General features: G+C 42.4%; 1 pseudogene; it reads right to left on the minus strand.

Annotated features, from left to right (window-relative positions):
• Positions 1 to 214: 214 nt before the first annotated feature.
• The window catches only part of LOC138781783 (zinc finger protein 850-like), a 34,449-nt pseudogene continuing 14,276 nt past the window's right edge, over positions 215 to 20,387 (minus strand).

Raw genomic sequence — 20,387 nt, forward strand, 5'->3', positions numbered from 1 at the left:
ACACACTCCCTGCCAAGGCCTTGAGAAAGCACTTGATAGCAAGAAACAGTTGGCAGGGAGTGTGTGTTCCTCTACGTCCTGTTATGTGTTTTTGGATACAATGGCGCGGTATGAAAACTTCTTGTATATACTTATATGGACCTATGTGTTAAGCTGAGCACCATCTATAGCACTGACACCTGGACCAGTAGTGCCGATAGTTTGCCGAACACTAGTCTTGGGTCTTGATGAGAAGCAGTGACAACATCATAACCGTATATATCCACATGAGATTTTATTAACAATCAGTAACAAGTTTGGAGCTGCGGTATATGATATCTGTATTACCGCCAGATCTCCTATACACATGGGGAATACATAGCTGCGGTATATGATATCTGTATTACCGCCAGATCTCCTATACACATGGGGAATACATAGCTGCGGTATATGATATCTGTATTACCGCCAGATCTCCTATACACATGGGGAATACATAGCTGTGGTATCTGGATTAGATTTGCTTTTATATAACAAACGTGTGAGTGATCATTGAGCACTTTAAATTGGCTTCTCCCTTGAGTGAATTTTTTGGTGAATAATAAGCCTAGTTTTCCGCGTATAACATTTTCCACATTCTGAACATGAAAATGGCTTCTCCCCTGTGTGAGTTATTTGATGTGTCATAAGATGTGATTTATTAGTAAAACATTTTCCACATTCTGAACATGAAAATGGCTTCTCCCCTGTGTGAATTCTTTGATGGTTTATAAAAATTAGCTCTTTGACTAAAACATTTCCCACATTCTGAACATGAAAATGGCTTCTCTCCTGTATGACATCTTTCATGTACAGTGAGCTGTACTTTGGCAGTAAAACATTTTCCACATTCTGAACACGAAAATGGCTTCTCTCCCGTATGGGTTCTTTCATGTACACTGAGCTGTGATTTCAAAGGAAAAGATTTTCCACATTCTGAACATGAAAATGGCTTCTCTCCCGTATGAGTTCTTTTATGTATACTGAGCCTTGATTTCAAAACAAAACATTTTCCACATTCTGAACATGAATATGGCTTCTCTCCCGTATGAGTTTTTTCATGTATAATAAGCTGTGATTTTAAAGTAAAACATTTTCCACATTCTGAACATGAAAATGACTTCTCTCCTGTATGAGTTTTTTCATGTAAAGTAAGTGTTGATTCAAAAAGAAACATTTTCCACATTCTGAACATGAAAATGGCCTCTCTCCTGTATGAGTTTTTTTCATGTCTAGTAAGGTGGGATTTCAAAGTAAAACATTTTTCACATCTGAACATGAAAACAGCTTTTCCCCTGTATGAGTTTTTTCATGTACAGCGAGGCTTGATTTAAAAGCAAAACATTTTCCACATTCTGAACATGAATATGGCTTCTCTCCTGTATGAGTTCTTTCATGTACAGTGAGCGTTGATTTGCTAATAAAACATTTTCCACATTCTGAACATGAAAATGGCTTCTCTCCTGTATGAGTTTTTTCATGTACAGTGAGCCTTGATTTTAAAGCAAAACATTTTTCACACTCTGAACATGAAAATGGCTTCTCTCCTGTATGAGTTTTTTCATGTCTAGTGAGAAGTGATTTTTTGAGTAAAACATTTCCCACATTCTGAACATGAAAATGACTTCTCTCCAGTATGATTTCTTTCATGTAAAGTGAGTTTTTGATTTCTCAGTAAAACATTTTCCACATTCTGAACATGAAAATGGCTTCTCTCCTGTATGAGTTCTTTTATGAAAACTGAGCTGTGCTTTCCTAATAAAACATTTTCCACATTCTGAACATGAAAATGGCTTCTCTCCCGTATGAGTTCTTTCATGTAAAACGAGTTCGGATTTAAAATCAAAACATTTCCCACACTCTGAACATGAAAATGGCTTCTCTCCCGTATGAGTTCTTTCATGTAAAGTAAGCTTTGATTTACAAGTAAAACATTTTCCACATTGTAAACATGAAAATGGCTTTTCCCCTGTGTGAATTCTTTGATGATTCAAAAAATCTCCTTTTTGAGTAAAACATTTTCCACATTCTGAACATGAAAATGGCTTTTCCCCTGTGTGAATTCTTTGATGATGTAAAAACCTTGATTTTTGAGTAAAACGTTTTCCACATTCTGGACATGAATATGGCTTCTCTCCCGTATGGGTTCTTTCATGTAAAGTGAGTTTTGATTTCTCAGTAAAACATTTCCACATTCCGAACATGAAAATGGCTTCTCTCCCGTATGGGTTCTTTTATGTAAATTGAGTGCTGATGAGTAAGCAAAGCATTTTCCACATTCTGAACATGAAAATGGCTTCTCCCCCGTATGAGTTCTTTTATGTGAAGTAAGCTTTGATTTATCAGTAAAACATTTCCCACATTCTGAACATGAAAATGGCTTCTCTCCCGTATGAGTTCTTTCATGTAAACTGAGCCCTGATTTGAAAGCAAAACATTTTCCACATTCCGAACATGAAAATGGCTTCTCTCCTGTGTGAGTCATTTCATGCCTAGTGAGCCTTGATCTAAAAGTAAAACATTTTCCACATTCTGAACATGAAAATGACTTCTTCCCCGTATGGGTTCTTTCATGTATGTGAGCTGTGATTTCAAAGTAGAATGTTTCCCAGATTTTGAGCATGAAAATGCTTTTCTCTTGTGTGAGATTTTTGATGTTGCACAAGTTGTGATTTTCGTGTAAAATATCTTTCACATTCTTGCATGAAAATGGCTTCTTCGCTGTGTGAAATTTTTTATGTTTGACAAGATCTGATTTGCGAGCAAAACATTTCCCACATTCTGAACATTGAAAATGGCTTCTCCTTATTGTGGTTAATCTCTGGTGGATCAGTAGCAGGACTTGTATAGAAGGATGAGATGGCAGATCTTTGCTGTGAGGGGCTGGGGGTATATCTGGGGGAATAGAAGGTTCTTCATATGTATCTTGTGTGATCTGACCATCTGCTGTAATATCTGGAGATATCTGATGTCCCTCTGATCTCCGGGGACACTCAGCTGCCAAGAAGAAAGATGGTTTTATTATTATTTAATAACATAATGTTACATTTCTATTGATCATTGATTCATCCTGACTGTGAAACCTGGACAGATAAGAATACTAAGTGTCCTATTACACCGAGCGATTATCAGGTGATTGGGGCGGATATCGCTCCTGTAATAAAGACAGTGATCAACCAATGAGCGGCAATCGTTCCCTTGTCAGCTGATCGTGGTTTTAAACCATGACACTCATCAGCCTGATGGAAGGGGTACTCGCTGTATAGAGAATAAGAAAGATGATACTTACCTTTCCCAGCTCCCCCAGTGTCATCCTGCCTTGTCTCTGTGTCCCCCGCTGTCCTGTCTTGGTCAGTGATTGGCTGAGCAGCTGTGACTGCAGAGACTGGTTCAGAAGTGTCAGCAGCAGCTGTAGTCAGTGGGGGACGCAGAGACAAGGCAGGAGGACACCGGGGGAGCCGGGAGAGGTAAGTATCATCTTTATTATCTTACCCCTTTAATCCCTTCACGACCAAGGACGTAACTGTACGTCCTTGGTCGGGTAGGGGAGTTCAGAGCGGGGCTGCGCAGCGACCCTTCTCTGAACCGACATGATCCCGGGTGCTATTAATAGCCCGGAACCGCAGCCATTAGCGGGCGCAGTCCAATCGCCGGGCCTGCTAGTGAACCATTTACAGGGGCTGGCTGGCAAATTTTAGCCTGGGGGGGCAGGCACACAGCACCGGCCCATGAGTAGCCGGCTAGCGGCCCATCCTTCAAGGACCACTCTGTCCCTTACATATTATTACCCTCCCTACATCAGTGCAGGGAAAGTAGATGGTAACTCGGACCTGTACTTCCTCCAGCAGCGATGTTCAGACAGTTCAGATAACATCTTCAGCCCTTCCAGTGATTTGTAAGCAGGGAATTCCTACTGCTCTCTGTGTCACTTTCCTGTAGGAGGCTATGTTCAGACGCTGTATGACACTGGCCGTTCTGTGACCCGGCTGGTGTCCGATAGGATCATCCCAGCCGGTACTGCCGGATGATCTTCAGCACTGTTGAATTCGGATGCGGGCGCATCCGTGCATGCCCGCATCAGAATTCCCAGCAGCTTACATTGGAGCGTGCGGCCGGAGCCGCACGCTCCATTGTGTGAACTGACAGGGTTTTCTGCGGCTGCTATTCAATGAATGACATGCCAGTTTCTTGCGGCGCCGCTAGGGATCCCGGCCGAAGTGTATACTAGAGTATATAGTGATGTGTATTACCTGCTGATGGGAGGGGCTGCTGATCCTCCAGCATCACATCCTTGTACTGATCCTTGTGTCCTTCTACATACTCCCACTCCTCCATGGAGAAATAGACCGCCAAATATACCTTAAAAGACAAGACAAGCTCACTTAGGGGTCACGTTACATGCTATCCATAGAAGTCTATGTAGATGGGAGGGGGAGGAGGAGGATGAAGCTTCCGAGTGAGATAGATGTAAGAGACACAAACATGGCGGCCGCAGTATTATACATGTCCCAACAATGAAGCTGTAACACTCCGGGCTTATTCCCACCTTCCATGCACAGTCTGTAAATAAGGATGATGTGCTACAGCACCGAGATCAGAGTTCCTGGCATCATGTATTATTGTGATGCCGGGAGCTCCGGAACTGTTTGCGCTACTGTACTGACACGCTGTATCAGACGGAAAACATGTAAATAGCTTCGGAGCTCCTGGCATCATAATGATACCTGATACTGGGAGTTCCATATTACGGTCCGTAGCACATTTTCCATGCACAGACCCTAATAACGGAATGTACTACCGCCTCCTAAGAAGGACAAGACGTGGCAATATGGGAATCCATCTGTGGTGTACGGAAGGTGTTAGTGTGCTGCCGGGTTAGCTAGTAGGATAGTACAGTAGCTAAGTGGGTCTAGGGTCACCTGGGCACTGGTTACATTAGCCTGGAAAGGTATAGGACAGCTTGGTACTCCACAAATCATAGAAAAAAGAAAAATAACCCAAGAAGCCACCTAAGCCCGAGTCCAATGCGTTAGGCAAAATACAATAGTTTACTTGAACAATATATTGCAATACAAGAATCGTACTGCAGTAGCAAACAGTTCAGTGCAACGCAGATACTACAATCTTGAAAAACCACGTAGGTGCTTGCAGTTGAGGTAGTAGTAAGGTGCTAAGAGAAGGGTGCTTTGCAGTAAAGTGAGTGGAAGAGAGGAGCTGCCAGAGGGGCCTTGTCCAGTGTAGAAGTGTACTCTGCCAAAAAGTTAGAGTTGTGTCAGGATGACATCTTTGCGAAGCGTTATGCGCCCCTCGGCTTGTGCTGTGCGGCCGAGAAGGCGCTGAAATTCTTATGATCTCCCTGTGTTTTGTTTTGCTGTGTCTGAACACTGGTTTATCTGCTCACTTTGTTTGGTGGACACACACGACTGCACCTGCTGATTTCTGTCTGGTCATGTCACGGTTAATCTGTGTTTTGGTTCTGCTGTGACTGACAGGTCTTCCTGCCAGCGGTCTTGTTTTGTTGTCAGGTGTCTGTGTTTGGAGATCAGGGGAATGGTCCAATTGTGTTCTGGATCAGAGCCCTGGCCTCCTATATAACTTAAGCCCTATTCCACGGGTCGTTAAGAGGAGCAAACGATCGCTGATCGTCCGGGCAGCCCAATAGGATACAGCAGCGTCTGCTGCCGACGCTCCTATTCAACGGAGCGACGGCAGCTGATCGCTGCTATATCAGTCGCTTGTTTTTCAACATGTACTGCAACGATCAGCCGACATGAAAGATGTCAGCTGATTGTTCTATTCCACAGGACGATTATCGTTCGTAGCGGCCGATATCGCCCAAATACGAACGATATGCGTTCCGTGGAATAGGGCCTTAATTCCTTGACCTCCCTTGCTTGCCGCCTGCTCCTGACCATACTGCCTGGACTTTGACTACGCCTATTGGATTCTGATTTTGTACTTTTGCTGCCCGATTGTTGTGACCCGGACTGTGTACTATTCTTTATTGTGCTTGTCTGTCTTGTTTTGTGTTCCACCCAGCAAGTGCAGGGACCGCCGCCCAGTTGCTCACTGCCATTTTAGGGCAGATTGCAGCAAGTAGGCAGGGACAGTGGGCTGGGTTCAGCGTCAGGGCTCACTGTCTTGTCTTGTTCCTGACAAGTTGTCTATAGAAGAAGAATAGAGAGGGAATACTTATACTCACAGATGACTTCTTTCTGAACTGCCTTTTGTCCCCTAGTTACGGAATACCCGTCCTAGGTGGGCAGTACAAGCCCCAGGCCTTGTTATCTAGGTAAGCAGGCTCCTGAGGTTTTCCAGTTGTTCTGCACTGCACAGTGGAATATGTAAACTTTTCCTTAGTACCTTTGTTCCCCTGGGGTCAGTTCCTATGACTCCTAGGGTAACTGCCCTGCACATTGTAGAGAGGTTCCTGGCATGCACAAGGTAATCCCTGTTTGGCTTCTCACCTCCTGTAGCTAACTTAGCACTGCATCCCTGGTTCTGTTACTCGTAACAGAAAACATGGCTCACTTAGCTGTCCCTTCACACATCCACTCTCTAGAATGATTACCACTAACTGCTCATCCCTGTTAGAGGACCTGGCCAAAGCCAGGTCCTGGCTCGGCTTCTCCAGAGACTTGTTCTGTTTGCTTCCTCTCACACTGACTACAGAATTGAGACTAACAAACTCCTCCCACCAGGAACTATGTCCTCCCTACAGGGGCAAACTAAACCCTTCTGTGATTGGTGGGCTGTGTGTGTGTGGAGAAAGAGAGAGAGTGAAGGATAGGTCAGAAAAAAAAGAGGGAAAAGCACCTGCACCTTTGAGTGGACAAGACATCATGTGATACATAACCATTGACCGTTGAGCTTGAGTTACAACAAACACAATAGTGACATCTAGTGGGAAAAACACCAACTACAGGAAATATCTCATCCAAGTTGTGTGATCCTAAGGGAATTACCTTACTCAGGTGCAATAGGATCTAGGAGCCTGTACTGGGTCACTACACATCTATCAAGGATGGGATATTTTGTATATTTAGTGAAGCCATTGCAATATGGCGCTGACCCTCTAAGCACGGAGAGATGTTACATTCTGTAAAGCTTATGTAAGTAACACTGGTGCTATGCAAGTAACTCTTTTTTTACCTCAGCCAATGAAGTACTGGCACGAGCCTTAGTAGAAGAACACCCGCCTCCAGGATATATATATATACTGAATAAAGGAGATCCACCTTACCCATCAGTGTGTTAGTGTGGTTACTGCGCACTATACACTTATATATAACTTGTAATTCGGAGCAGTCAGTCAGTATGGCAGCACTATGAGGTGCATCCTTATCAAGTCGATAGACATGCTAATAGACAAGCATTTAGTATGGAGTATGAGCGCCATGTGCAGAAATCCCGGCATGTACGCGGCTTGGCACGCTATCAGTCAGGTTATTAATGGCCGTCTGAGGAATCTCTGATGATCTGTCCATGCAGAGCTCCTCTGTGATCCTCCTTCCATCATTCCAGGTCATCACTGATCTCCCATCCACTGGAACGCACAACATTAATCCGCACTGACTAGAGATGAGACACGTTGTCAAAAATTCTGTTGGGCAGGTTAGGAACCATAAGGAACTGCACTAAAACAGTAAAACAATTGCTGAGCGGTTTTGGTGCAGTTCAGCTGTTCGCTCATCAATACTTACCTGTCCGCGCTCCCCCGGTGTCCTCCTCTGTGTCTCTGATGTCTTCAGCCGCCTCTGAGGTCAGGGATTCTGACCCTCTCACGTGTAGTGATAAGTAACATCAGGGGACGTCACACATCACACTGTACTGACCCAGTCCCATTTCTGAGGCTTTCGCTCTGCTTTTTATGTCACTGAAGCCCCTCCCACATGTCACAGATTGGCGCTACGATGGGGACGGCTGGGGCGCCCCTTTCTTTTTAGCGCTTGATGCGTTATTCACACACAGTTTTTCTTTTTTCACTCTCCTTTCACCGGTTTTACTATTAAAGTCAATGGACTTTTTAATGAAAGAGACACCTTCTAAACTAGAAGAATGTACCAGCGGCCGTCATTGCACCGACCGGCAGCCAGACAGCTAAATGACGTCTGAAAATTACAAACGTCATTTTAAACGGAGCTGTAAAAAACGCTGTGTGAACAGAGCCTATAGGCGGATTTCATTGGCTGCTCCACTCCGGGCTTCCTAGCAGCCAAACTCAGATCCTGCCGGACCCCCGACCCTGATCCGAGCGTTTAGTGTTAGTATTAGGGTTGGGGGTCGGATTAGGGTTACTACAAACATCTAACTATCCCCTTCCCACACAACAACCCTAACCCTCGGGGTCGGTGCTAATCAGGAGGGTTAGGGTTGGGGCTGTGGGGAGGGTGTGTGTAATGTACATGTAGCTGAGCTGTATATGTGTAATGTACATGTAGCTGAGCTGTATATGTGTAATGTACATGTAGCTGAGCTGTATATGTGTAATGTACATGTAGCTGAGCTGTATATGTGTGTAATGTACATGTAGCTGAGCTGTATGTGTGTGTAATGTACATGTAGCTGAGCTGTATATGTGTAATGTACATGTAGCTGAGCTGTATGTGTGTGTAATGTACATGTAGCTGAGCTGTATATGTGTAATGTACATGTAGCTGAGCTGTGTATGTGTAATGTACATGTAGCTGAGCTGTATGTGTGTAATGTACATGTAGCTGAGCTGTATGTGTGTAATGTACATGTAGCTGAGCTGTATATGTGTAATGTACATGTAGCTGATCTGTATATGTGTGTAATGTACATGTAGCTGAGCTGTATGTGTGTAGTGTGTAATGTACATGTAGCTGAGCTGTATATGTGTGTAATGTACATGTAGCTGAGCTGTATGTGTGTAATGTACATGTAGCTGAGCTGTATATATGTAATGTACATGTAGCTGAGCTGTATGTGTGTAATGTACATGTATCTGAGCTGTATGTGTGTAATGTACATGTAGCTGAGCTGTATATGTGTAATGTACATGTAGCTGAGCTGTATGTGTGTAATGTACATGTAGCTGAGCTGTATGTGTGTAATGTACATGTAGCTGAGCTGTATATGTGTGTAATGTACATGTAGCTGAGCTGTATGTGTGTAATGTACATGTAGCTGAGCTGTATATGTGTAATGTGCATGTAGCTGAGCTTTATATGTGTAATGTACATGTAGCTGAGCTGTATATGTGTAATGTACATGTAGCTGAGCTGTATGTGTGTAATGTACATGTAGCTGAGCTGTATATGTGTGTAATGTACATGTAGCTGAGCTGTATATGTGTAATGTATATGTAGCTGAGCTGTATATGTGTAATGTACATGTAGCTGAGCTGTATATGTGTGTAATGTACATGTAGCTGAGCTGTATATGTGTAATGTACATGTTACTGAGCTGTATATGTGTAATGTACATGTAGCTGAGCTGTATATATGTGTAATGTACATGTAGCTGAGCTGTATATATGTAATGTACATGTAGCTGAGCTGTATATGTGTGATGTACATGTAGCTGAGCTGTATGTGTGTAATGTACATGTAGCTGAGCTGTATATGTGTAATGTACATGTAGCTGAGTTGTATGTGTGTAATGTACATGTAGCTGAGCTGTATATATGTGTAATGTACATGTAGCTGAGCTGTATGTGTGTAATGTACATGTAGCTGAGCTGTATATATGTGTAATGTACATGTAGCTAAGCTGTATATGTGTAATGTACATGTAGCTGAGCTGTATATGTGTAATGTACATGTAGCAGAGCTGTATATGTGTAATGTACATGTAGCTGAGCTGTATATGTGTGTAATGTACATGTAGCTGAGCTGTATATGTGTAATGTACATGTAGCTGAGCTGTATGTGTGTAATGTACATGTAGCTGAGCTGTATGTGTGTAATGTACATGTAGCTGAGCTGTATATGTGTAATGTACATGTAGCTGAGTTGTATGTGTGTAATGTACATGTAGCTGAGCTGTATATATGTGTAATGTACATGTAGCTGAGTTGTATGTGTGTAATGTACATGTAGCTGAGCTGTATATATGTGTAATGTACATGTAGCTGAGCTGTATATGTGTGTAATGTACATGTAGCTGAGCTGTATATATGTGTAATGTACATGTAGCTGGGCTGTATGTGTAATGTACATGTAGCTGAGCTGTATGTGTGTAATGTACATGTAGCTGAGCTGTATATGTGTGTAATGTACATGTAGCTGAGCTGTATGTGTGCAATGTACATGTAGCTGAGCTGTATATGTGCAATGTACATGTAGCTGAGCTGTATGTGTGTAATGTACATGTAGCTGAGCTGTATATGTGTGTAATGTACATGTAGCTGAGCTGAATGTGTGTAATGTACATGTAGCTGAGCTGTATGTGTGTAATGTACATGTAGCTGAGCTGTATATGTGTGTAATGTACATGTAGCTGAGCTGTATGTGTGAAATGTACATGTAGCTGAGCTGTATATGTGTAATGTACATGTAGCTGAGCTGTATGTGTGTAATGTACATGTAGCTGAGCTGTATGTGTGTAATGTACATGTAGCTGAGCTGTATATGTGTGTAATGTACATGTAGCTGAGCTGTATATGTGTGTAATGTACATGTAGCTGAGCTGTATATGTGTAATGTTCATGTAGCTGAGCTTTATATGTGTAATGTACATGTAGCTGAGCTGTATATGTGTAATGTACATGTAGCTGAGCTGTATATGTGTGTAATGTACATGTAGCTGAGCTGTATATGTGTAATGTATATGTAGCTGAGCTGTATATGTGTAATGTACATGTAGCTGAGCTGTATGTGTGTAATGTACATGTAGCTGAGCTGTATATGTGTGTAATGTACATGTAGCTGAGCTGTATATGTGTAATGTACATGTTACTGAGCTGTATATGTGTAATGTACATGTAGCTGAGCTGTATATATGTGTAATGTACATGTAGCTGAGCTGTATATATGTAATGTACATGTAGCTGAGCTGTATATGTGTGATGTACATGTAGCTGAGCTGTATGTGTGTAATGTACATGTAGCTGAGCTGTATATGTGTAATGTACATGTAGCTGAGCTGTATGTGTGTAATGTACATGTAGCTGAGCTGTATATGTGTAATGTACATGTAGCTGAGCTGTATATGTGTGTAATGTACATGTAGCTGAGCTGTATATGTGTAATGTACATGTAGCTGAGCTGTATATGTGTAATGTACATGTAGCTGAGCTGTATATGTGTAATGTACATGTAGCTGAGCTGTATATGTGTAATGTACATGTAGCTGAGCTGTATATGTGTGTAATGTACATGTAGCTGAGCTGTATGTGTGTAATGTACATGTAGCTGAGCTGTATATGTGTAATGTACATGTAGCTGAGCTGTATATGTGTAATGTACATGTAGCTGAGCTGTATATGTGTAATGTACATGTAGCTGAGCTGTATATGTGTAATGTACATGTAGCTGAGCTGTATATGTGTAATGTATATGTAGCTGAGCTGTATATATGTGTAATGTACATGTAGCTGAGCTGTATATGTGTAATGTACATGTAGCTGAGCTGTATGTGTGTAATGTACATGTAGCTGAGCTGTATATGTGTAATGTACATGTAGCTGAGCTGTATGTGTAATGTACATGTAGCTGAGCTGTATATGTGTAATGTACATGTAGCTGAGCTGTATGTGTGTAATGTACATGTAGCTGAGCTGTATATGTGTAATGTACATGTAGCTGAGCTGTATATGTGTAATGTACATGTAGCTGAGCTGTATGTGTGTAATGTACATGTAGCTGAGCTGTATATATGTAATGTACATGTAGCTGAGCTGTATGTGTGTAATGTACATGTAGCTGAGCTGTATATGTGTGTAATGTACATGTAGCTGAGCTGTATATGTGTAATGTACATGTAGCTGAGCTGTATATGTGTAATGTACATGTAGCTGAGCTGTATGTGTGTAATGTACATGTAGCTGAGCTGTATATGTGTGTAATGTACATGTAGCTGAGCTGTATGTGTGTAATGTACATGTAGCTGAGCTGTATATGTGTGTAATGTACATGTAGCTGAGCTGTATATGTGTAATGTACATGTAGCTGAGCTGTATGTGTGTAATGTACATGTAGCTGAGCTGTATATATGTGTAATGTACATGTAGCTGAGCTGTATGTGTGTGTGTAATGTACATGTAGCTGAGCTGTATATATGTAATGTACATGTAGCTGAGCTGTATATGTGTGTAATGTACATGTAGCTGAGCTGTATATGTGTGTAATGTACATGTAGCTGAGCTGTATATGTGTAATGTACATGTAGCTGAGCTGTATATATGTGTAATGTACATGTAGCTGAGCTGTATGTGTGTAATGTACATGTAGCTGAGCTGTATATGTGTGTAATGTACATGTAGCTGAGCTGTATATGTGTGTAATGTACATGTAGCTGAGCTGTATAGTGTGTAATGTACATGTAGCTGAGCTGTATATGTGTAATGTACATGTAGCTGAGCTGTATATGTGTAATGTACATGTAGCTGAGCTGTATATGTGTAATGTACATGTAGCTGAGCTGTATATTGTGTAATGTACATGTAGCTGAGCTGTATGTGTGTAATGTACATGTAGCTGAGCTGTATATGTGTGTAATGTACATGTAGCTGAGCTGTATGTGTGTAATGTACATGTAGCTGAGCTGTATATGTGTAATGTACATGTAGCTGAGCTGTATGTGTGTAATGTACATGTAGCTGAGCTGTATATGTGTAATGTACATGTAGCTGAGCTGTATGTGTGTAATGTACATGTAGCTGAGCTGTATATGTGTAATGTACATGTAGCTGAGCTGTATGTGTGTAATGTACATGTAGCTGAGCTGTATATGTGTAATGTACATGTAGCTGAGCTGTATATGTGTAATGTACATCTAGCTGAGCTGTATATGTGTGTAATGTACATGTAGCTGAGCTGTATATGTGTAATGTACATGTAGCTGAGCTGTATATGTGTAATGTACATGTAGCTGAGCTGTTATGTGTAATGTACATGTAGCTGAGCTGTATATGTGTAATGTACATGTAGCTGAGCTGTATGTGTGTAATGTACATGTAGCTGAGCTGTATATGTGTAATGTACATGTAGCTGAGCTGTATATGTGTAATGTACATGTAGCTGAGCTGTATATGTGTAATGTACATGTAGCTGAGCTGTATGTGTGTAATGTACATGTAGCTGAGCTGTATATGTGTGTAATGTACATGTAGCTGAGCTGTATATGTGTAATGTACATGTAGCTGAGCTGTATGTGTGTAATGTACATGTAGCTGAGCTGTATATGTGTGTAATGTACATGTAGCAGAGCTGTATGTGTGTAATGTACATGTAGCTGAGCTGTGTATGTGTAATGTACATGTAGCTGAGCTGTATGTGTGTAATGTACATGTAGCTGAGCTGTATATGTGTAATGTACATGTAGCTGAGCTGTATGTGTAATGTACATGTAGCTGAGCTGTATATGTGTGTAATGTACATGTAGCTGAGCTGTATATATATGTGTGTAATGTACATGTAGCTGAGCTGTATGTGTGTGTAATGTACATGTAGCTGAGCTGTATGTGTGTAATGTACATGTAGCTGAGCTGTATGTGTGTAATGTACATGTAGCTGAGCTGTATGTGTGTAATGTACATGTAGCTGAGCTGTATATGTGTAATGTACATGTAGCTAAGCTGTATATGTGTGTAATGTAAATGTAGCTGAGCTGTATATGTGTAATGTACATGTAGCTGAGCTGTATATATGTGTAATGTACATGTAGCTGAGCTGTATGTGTGTAATGTACATGTAGCTGAGCTGTATGTGTGTAATGTACATGTAGCTGAGCTGTATGTGTGTAATGTACATGTAGCTGAGCTGTATATATGTGTAATGTACATGTAGCTGAGCTGTATATGTGTGTAATGTACATGTAGATGAGCTGTATATGTGTGTAATGTACATGTAGCTGAGCTGTATATGTGTAATGTACATGTAGCTGAGCTGTATGTGTGTAATGTACATGTAGCTGAGCTGTATGTGTGTAATGTACATGTAGCTGAGCTGTATATATGTGTAATGTACATGTAGCTGAGCTGTATATGTGTAATGTACATGTAGCTGAGCTGTATATGTGTAATGTCAGGAGAATTTCTTTGTCTATCAACCACGGGACACGGATGATCTGAATTGAGGATAAAGTTTATTACTTGTTAACAAGGGCACCAGCTTCCACGAAATGCTTCCACCAAGTGCAAGAAGTACAACGTCTCTTTGCATTATATACCGGATATTTGCGGTTAAGACAGAAGTTACAGTTGAGACAAAAACAGAAGTGAACTAGAGGTACAGGGCGTTAAGCCTCCTGTTTAGAGGTGCAAAGAGCGGTCAACCAGGCATTTTAGCTTTATTTCCACACGTCTGCACCTTTCACAATCTAACTTCTCAACACTTAACCCATTATATACCTCTTCAAAAACATAGTATACATGTAAATTATGTATATTGCCTCTATAAGCTTCTCAATACTTAGGATTGGGCGCAATCACTTAAGTTTCATTAGCGCATAACTATTCTATGAATATATTTTAGTATGATTAACCGATCAAATATGAATTTTTCTAACATTCCCTCCTGTGCATACAAAATAGAAAAATAGAATCACCAAGAATCCAGCACCAAATGTCCACAATGATATATGATTTCCAATTATACATCTCCGAGTCCATACCCATTCTCACACATGGAAGGGTTGATCTGTGGATACATCGTTTTAGTCAGCGAAGTGTCAATTAGTCTCTGTATGAGTCTTCTTATGCATGGGATATAGCGCAACATCCACAGGTAGTTAGGATACCTACAACGATGCCTATGGATATTAAGGTCGAAGTTACCAGTCCTGACCACCTTCCGAACCAGCTTCCCATCCAAGAGGTAAACGGATCATCATATCCAGAATTTTCAGATAATTCGTCAGACAGAGCGGTCAATCCTTTGAGGGCTCTTGTGATACTTCCATCTGGGGCTGTATTGTTAGGAATAAAAGTACAACAATACCCTCCTATCATTTTACACACACCTCCTTTTTCTGCCAACAACATATCTAGAGCCATTCTGTTTTGCCAAGCCATCAGCGAGGTAGGCCCTAGTTGTTCTGCTATTCCTTTAATTGCGTCTCTGGTATAGTTTACAAATCTCTGTTGATTATAATATATGTAATTTATCCAATCTACATTCTTATTTATGGTTACCCACCAGAAGATGGACTCCCACCCTGCAGCAATCTGATTTCTGGCTTCGGAACACCTCGGAGAACTCCAGTGCGGTCTATGTAGATACTAGAATCGAAAGCCCCCCTTGGGGGAGTCCCTCTTCTGCCTCATGGTTCTACTCACCTGTTCTGGCCAACCTTCTGACAGTAAGTGGAAGGGCATGACAAGCTGTACCAAGGCACAATCCCCTTGAGAATTCTGCTCGATTCCAGCCCGTAGTCGATTATCCCCACATAACCACCATATGTCAGACCTCGGGGTTAGTTGGCTTGGCCAGATGGGCAAGTAGTTCCGATCGTTCGAGACATCAATTCTTTCTCTACAATATTTATCATGGAGCCTCCCATAGTTGTGTCCATTCCCTGGAAGACTAACACAAGTATAGTTACCAGGATAAGCAATTACCTGTGGTGGTAGGTCCAATGTCTTGGTTGGTGGGAACAAAAGTGACAGAGTTTTACATTTCTCCTCTTTTTCAGTGAGTTTATATCTGTTATCATATAATTTTATCATGCATCGTAGTCCCTCAGGATCGTTCTGATTGTTCAATGGAAATGGGACTGTACCAAGGTGTGGTCTGGCTGTTACACAAGCTATGCAATTCTCTTTTTTAAGGCTCCGTGCCGTATACCTGATCCATTCCAACCATTCATTCTTTTCCTCATATCCTACTTCTAGTGTTAATCTATCTTCATATGTCAAGTTGGTGAATCTAACAAACTGACCTATTTTTCCTATGGTGGCACCTCCTGGTATCTCTACCTTGGTATTGGTTTTTGCATCTTGTATGATGATAAAGAGATGTCCTACAGGGTCTTTCCCTGAAGCGTCTGCCGCTATTGCATATAATCCCTGATCTGACTTCTTTGGGTTTTTTAATGTGATTAGTAATTCATTGCAATTATCAGACGTTGTACAAGGGGACTTGTTTTTCTTTTTTATGGAAAATCCGTTATACAAATCTTTGTTACGAAAACTAAAAGAGTTACCATAAGGTTTCTCTCTGGTAGTCCACCAGGCTGACATCCACTTGTTGCACCATACGCTATCATAATCAGTTGGGTCGTCAATAACACACATATACTTATCTACCTTTGGTAAGGACATAGTTTGACCTTGGGATTTGCAGTAACAGAGTACAAAAATCAATCTGTATTGTGGCTTCTTGGCCTTCAATAAAAGTGATATTAACAACTTTAAGGCCTTTCAGATCTCTGTTCTCCTCCCATCTACCATAACTAGTTGGATCCACCTGTTTACCCTGTACTATCTCTTGGAGTATACACATCACTATCCCTAATAGATACATTCCTAATCTGTCTCTTTGCCGGGAGAGGGAAGTTGGATTGGATTCTTCGGCCACAGATTGTTCTGAACAATCACCCTTCTCGGTTGAGACAGGTTATCCCTTCTGAATAACCTCCCTTTGTAGTGGACTTCAGCAAAGAGAACAGATTCTATTCTTTCCCTTCCTGTTCTAGTCTCACCAATTTACAATGTGACCGATGGATCCAAGAGATTCTTTCTGCTATCATAATGGCGGTGGGAGCAGTGAGTAGGATCTGATATGAACCTTCCCATCTGGGTTTATACCGGTGGTTCTTAACATGTCTGCCCATAATAAGTAGGGGAAGACTTCTCAAACTGCATTTTTTTTTCTTTTTCCTAGGCTGGACATTTCCAAATTAACGCTATATACCTGGGAGAAAGCTCCGACTTTTGCCTAATAGACCACTGAGTGGGCTTGTAGCCAACGATTACTGGAGGAGAACCATTTTTCTTGGTACCGGCTGCTGCTTATGCAGCCTCTCTCCTACTTTACCCGATACCAGTGACCAATCTCATCTTCTGCTGCCCAGCAGGACGTTTACCTGGTGTTGTCATAGGTGAGGCATCCCTTTTGCCCCTTCAGTCTTCCTAGTCTCTATTACATAGGGCAAATTTACCAGTTATATTGTACTCGTCATCATGAGTCTCACATTTCCTATGGATAATTTCTTTCAAAAGTTACAAATTAAACAAAATTTCTAATAGTAAAAATTTATTTTTAAGTACTGAACACTGTGGATGTACTGTAACACTACCATCCCTCCTGTTGACACATGATTCTATCCATGGGTCAATATTGGAACATCTTATAACATAATTTATACTTATTAGTAGTGATGACCTATAACCTATATCACTTAGTTTCCACTTCCCTTATGCAATTCCAACCGCCTTTTCAACCTAGATACTACACAAATGCTCTAAGCATTTACCATTTACTGATTAGCCCATAGCGGCGATCGGAACCTTTCCGGGCCATCGGTGACCCAATGACCCGGATAAAATGGCGGTCGGTGCTTTCCGAGGACGGCACCGACCGCCATTACTGTAAAAAGTAATGGTGGTCACAGTACCACCGGCCCGATCGCCGTGAACAGCCGGCCGGTAACGGCCGGCCGTTCACGGCAATCAAAGTCCCCACAAGTAATAAATACCTGCTCTGGACCCCTCAGCTAGGTAGCTGAGGGGTCCAGAGCAGGTATTTCTACATTACTCACCTGTCCCGGGGTCCTGATCGGCGTCTTCCGGGTTCGCGGCATCCTCTTCTTCTCGTCGGGTCTTCGGCTTCTTTCGTGACGTCCCGTTCGGCTTTTTTCGGCACCAGCGTCGTCTTTTTTCGGATTTTTTCGGCTCCAGCGTCGTCTTTTTTCGGATCTTGCGCTCTGCTGCCCTCTAGCGGCTGATAAGTGTAATACACGTATCAGCCACTATAGGGATGTTCAGCATGTAGTAAAAGTTTTTTTTTTTTCCAAATTTTTTTTTTCTATTTTCCGCACCCTATCGCCGCTGAGTGTTGATCAGCATCGCACAAAAGTGCGCTGCTAATTAGCAACTCCTCCTTTTTGGCGTAGGGTGTTTTTTTTCTATATCCTACTGCCACAGTCTGCTAATAAGTGCCGCACATAAGTGCGGCATTTATCAGCAACACCATTTTTGGCGTAGGTTTTTTTTAAACTACTTACTGTAAAAAAAACACGTAAAAAACACTTCATTACACCACACTACATTGAATAAAGTTTGACACTACACCACTACATACCCCATATACCAATCCCTATATAAAAGTGGCCCCCGGCGTGTTTTCGGTATCGGACGCATACGCTATTATTGCCTCTGACCCCGAAACAGCCAGTGAGGATGAATGGGGGGATCCTTCGTTCCTCCATTCATCCTCATCATCCAGTGACATGTCTGGGGGTAGCGTAGCGTACGCTGCCTCCCAGACACGTCTTTTCCGCCAGTACCGTCCCAATAAGAGATGACGGTATGGCGTGAAATTCTACTAACTCTGTGACAGTACCTCTGGGTACACTTACAGATATAGGGTACGTGCACACTGCGGAATGGCGAAGGATAACCCTTTGTGCATTGCGCAGCTGGCACCCACCTGGCGGACTGATGCCGGCGCGTGTCTCCACCCGTGTCATAGACTCCATTCTATGCACAGGCGGATTCCATCGTTCGTCCAAAGAATGAATACGTTAGACGGAGAGCGGAATCCGCCTGTGCATAGAATGGAGTCTATGACACGTGTAGAGACGTGCGCGCCCGCATCAGTCTGCCGGTGGGTGCCAGCTGTGGAATGCACAAAGGGTTATCCTTCGCCATTCCGCAGTGTGCACGTACCCTTAGAGTGTATGAAGGAAGGGACACCCGAATCCAGCCCCCAGATGCCTCCACAATGCCCCCCCCATCCTCCGAGTTAGTGGGGAGATCATTCGGGAACTGATCTTCCCACTGCTGGATAAAGGTCACCACCTGTACGGGGATAACTTTTATACCAGCACCCCCTCTTCCGGTCCCTCGCTGCCCGAGCTACTGTAGCTTGCAGCACAATCCAAAAATATCAGAAGTAGTAATAGAGCCCTAATATTTAGCAGCCATGGAGCGGACCCAGCGCTTCTGGATATGAAGGACCCCGTATCGCACCAGGACAACATTTTCCAGGTGACGTCCCCCACACTGGAAAACAGGAGACCCCAGAAGAAGTGCAGAGTGTGGGGTAACAGGGGGATCAGGAAGGACACCATTTTCCAGTGTGACACCTGTCCTGATCACCTCGGCCTCTGCATACTGGATCGCTTCAAGGCGCACTACACGTCATTGGGGTTCTACATTATCTATATTCTGTCCCTTATTCCTATTTCAGGGGTCACGTTGATCCGGGGATTATTCTGATCGCCATTATGGAATCGGGAAGGAATTTTTCCCCTGTGATGAGGCTACTGTCGTCTGCCTCACGAGGGGTTTTTTCCTCTGGACCAACACAGGTTGAATTTGATGGACACCTGTCATTTTCAACCTTATAAAATAATAATTGGCCTAATACCCCCAAATAAATTAGAATTGTCCCTTTTTCCCAGCTAAGTAGGTATGACCGCCATTCCCATTAGAGGATGCCATGATGCAATTACAAAGCCTCTGTGCGGCCAGGACAGTAGAAACCCCCCACAAGTGACCCCATTCTGGAAACTACACTCGATAAGGAATCTAACAAGGGGGGCAGCGGGGATATGGCCTCCTGGTGACCGCCACATTTGGGACATGAAAATGAAAAAAATTGTATTTTTTATTTTCACGGCACATGTTCTACACATGTGCCCATCACTAGTGGGGTCCATATGCTCTCTGCACCCCTCGTTAGATTCCTTATGGGGTGTAATTTCCAGAATCGGGTCACTTGTGGGGGGTTTCTACTGTCCTGGCAGCACAGGAGCTTTGTAATTGCGACATGGCCTCCATCCTCCATTCCAGCCTCTAAATGGCGCTCTGTCCTTTTGGTGACTTGCCCTGTGCCCATATGGCAAATTATGTCCACATGTGGGGTATTTTCGTACTCAGGGGAAACTACCCTACATGTTTTGCGTTTATTTTCCTTTTTAACCCCTTGTGGAAATGGAAAAAAAATCAAGGCTAGACCAACATTTAGTGTAATTTTTTTTTTTATTTTTACACTAAATCATTGATCTTGTCATGATTT

This window comes from Dendropsophus ebraccatus, unplaced genomic scaffold (genome assembly GCF_027789765.1).
Source record: "Dendropsophus ebraccatus isolate aDenEbr1 unplaced genomic scaffold, aDenEbr1.pat pat_scaffold_989_ctg1, whole genome shotgun sequence".
Classification (NCBI taxonomy): domain Eukaryota; kingdom Metazoa; phylum Chordata; class Amphibia; order Anura; family Hylidae; genus Dendropsophus; species Dendropsophus ebraccatus.